Source organism: Triticum urartu, unplaced genomic scaffold (assembly GCF_003073215.2).
Source record: "Triticum urartu cultivar G1812 unplaced genomic scaffold, Tu2.1 TuUngrouped_contig_6093, whole genome shotgun sequence".
NCBI classification, from domain to species: domain Eukaryota; kingdom Viridiplantae; phylum Streptophyta; class Magnoliopsida; order Poales; family Poaceae; genus Triticum; species Triticum urartu.
The window spans coordinates 6,553-8,960 of NW_024116823.1; the positions used below are offsets into that span (position 1 = coordinate 6,553).

At 49.5% G+C, this 2,408-nt stretch overlaps 1 pseudogene; it reads right to left on the reverse strand.

The window, feature by feature from the left end:
* Nucleotides 1-315: 315 nt before the first annotated feature.
* LOC125530129 lies at nt 316-1,924 on the reverse strand (annotated as a pseudogene).
* Between the last annotated feature and the right edge of the window lie 484 nt (nt 1,925-2,408).

A 2,408-nucleotide genomic window follows, 5' to 3' on the forward strand; every position in this document is an offset into this window, starting at 1 on the left:
AAGCCAATTAGATTTCAGTCAGATGTTAAATAGACTGTTCCATTTTATCAAAGGAAACGAGACAACACACAGAAATTGCTCATGCGAATCAAACGCGTTCGTTTGGGCACGCGCTAAAAGAAACTCACAAATCTTAGAATCTGTATCAAAAGGATTAGCAGTTAGATGTGAGATGACTAATTCTCATTTAGATGAGAATTAACAAAACCGAAACTAAAAAGATAATCTCCTCGAGCGGCCGGGATCGCGAAAAAAGAAATGAAAAAGAGAGAGAAATTAGAACACTTGGTACATTCGAAATACGGAGAAAAGAAATCATGCCGCACATGTGTTGGCCTTGTCGACTCCCGTGGCGGTGACCTTGACATGGCTGCAGACAGCCATGGTCTTGTTGTTCGTGCCGGAGTACTCGATCTTGACGTCGGACATTGTGATGCCTTCGCAGGGCTTCTTCTCGGAGCAGAGCAGGCTGTCGGCCTCGGGGGTGGAGGACGTGCCGGTGATGTTTTTGAACGTAACGTCCTTGACGGTGACCCTGTCGGCGTCGCCCTTGGAGGTGCAGAGTTTGTTGGGGCAGTACTTCTGGTCGATGATGATGGGGTTGCCCGAGTCCTCCATCTTGACGTTCTCGTAGGTGATCTTGGATGCTACGAGGGGCGACTTGGCGTCCTCGTACGACTTGATGCGGAGGCCTTTGCTGGAGCCCTTGAGCACGCAGTTCTTGACGGTGATGTCAGTCACGTGTCCTTCTCGTCCTTGTACCTCCCGAGGCTGCCAATGCTGATGCCATGGCCTGGGCCGCAGGTCACGCCGCTGAGTTGACTTTTGTGGTGCCGGGGCCCATGGAGATGCAGTCGTCGCCAACGCCTATGGTGGTGTCGATGATGCTGACATTGGACGAGTCGCCCATATGGATGCCGTCGGTGTTGGGGCTGTCCCCGGGCGCGGTCACCTTCACGTCCTTGACGGTCACGCCCTTGCACTGGAAGATGTTCATGTGGAAGAACTTGGAATTGATGATAGAGATGCCTTCGATGAGCGCGTCGTCGCAGAAGTCCAGCACCAGCGACTGCATGCATGCATGCACATTTACGTACGTAAGAATATAACAGCATTTCTTCAATAATAGTAAAAGAAATATACGCACGCATATATAATTTATTACTATATAATGTTATGCACGCGTACGTACGTTTGGCAATATCTTGCAGTTGTAGTTCTTTTGGCAGCTGTTTTTGGTCCAGACGGCCTTGCCCTGACCGTCGATGTTGCCTTTGCCAGTGATGGAGAGCTTCTTCACGCGCATGATCTCGATCCAGTTAGACTTGAACTTGGCCAGGTCGTTGGAAGCTAGCAGGTTGCCTTCCAGCTTGATGGTGAGTCCGTCGCCCTTGCATGGCCCCGTGAAATTCAGAGCTCCAATCAGGAAATCACCCTTGGGGATGATGATGGTCGGGTTCCCGGTGCTACCGCATGCCGAAGCCCATGCCTCCTCCACCGCCCGCATGCAATTGCAATGCACTCCACCACATGATCCATCGATCCATCATCATTCTTATATTCTCCCTCCTTCAGCACGTACGTACCTCGGTGCAGTCCGTTGTGCCGTCGGGCTTGGCGCCGAGCTTGGTGATGTCGTACTCCCCGCCCGGACCAGATGCCGCCGGACCAGACGCCGCCGGACCATCTGCGCTCTCCTTCTTCTTCTCCTTGCCTTTGGCGGCATATGCCACGCTCACCACCGCCAGGAGCAACAAGGCTCTCATCTTCCCCGTCCGGACCAGACGCCGCCGGACCATCTGCGCTCTCCTCCTTCTCCTTGCCTTTGGCGGCATATGCCACGCTCACCACCGCCAGGAGCAACAAGGCTCTCATCGCAACGTTCCTCAACGCCATTTTGGCTGTGGAATCCTTCTCGATCCTTGATCCTTTTCAGGCCAGGAGCTTCAGAGCCCAACCTTAAATACACATCGGTTCAGGGGGGACAAGTGTTCGGTTTAATTATTCGCTATGCTCATGGCATGCATGCTCATTTGCTATTTTTAGGTTGTGGTTGCCGGTTATACCGGTTTGCTGTCCACTGGTTATTTTTGGATCACCTTTACTACTTCGATTCCATGTTGCTTGTGTGTGAAAATTTAAGGCGAGCTCCATCTCGTACATGGAATACAACACCTCCCCAACATTTCATCCCAAATAAGGTGTCGTAGGCATGGGAAAATGAAAATAAAAAGGAGAAGAAAAAACTAAACAAAAACATAAATGGGACAAACACATATAATAAAAAAAGATACAAAACAACAAAGAGAAAAAAAGGAAAATATTTTTGTTGTTGTGTATTTAAAAAGGTTCATCGCGTATTTTAATATCGTGCATACAAAAAGTTAATCATGTATTTAATCAATATT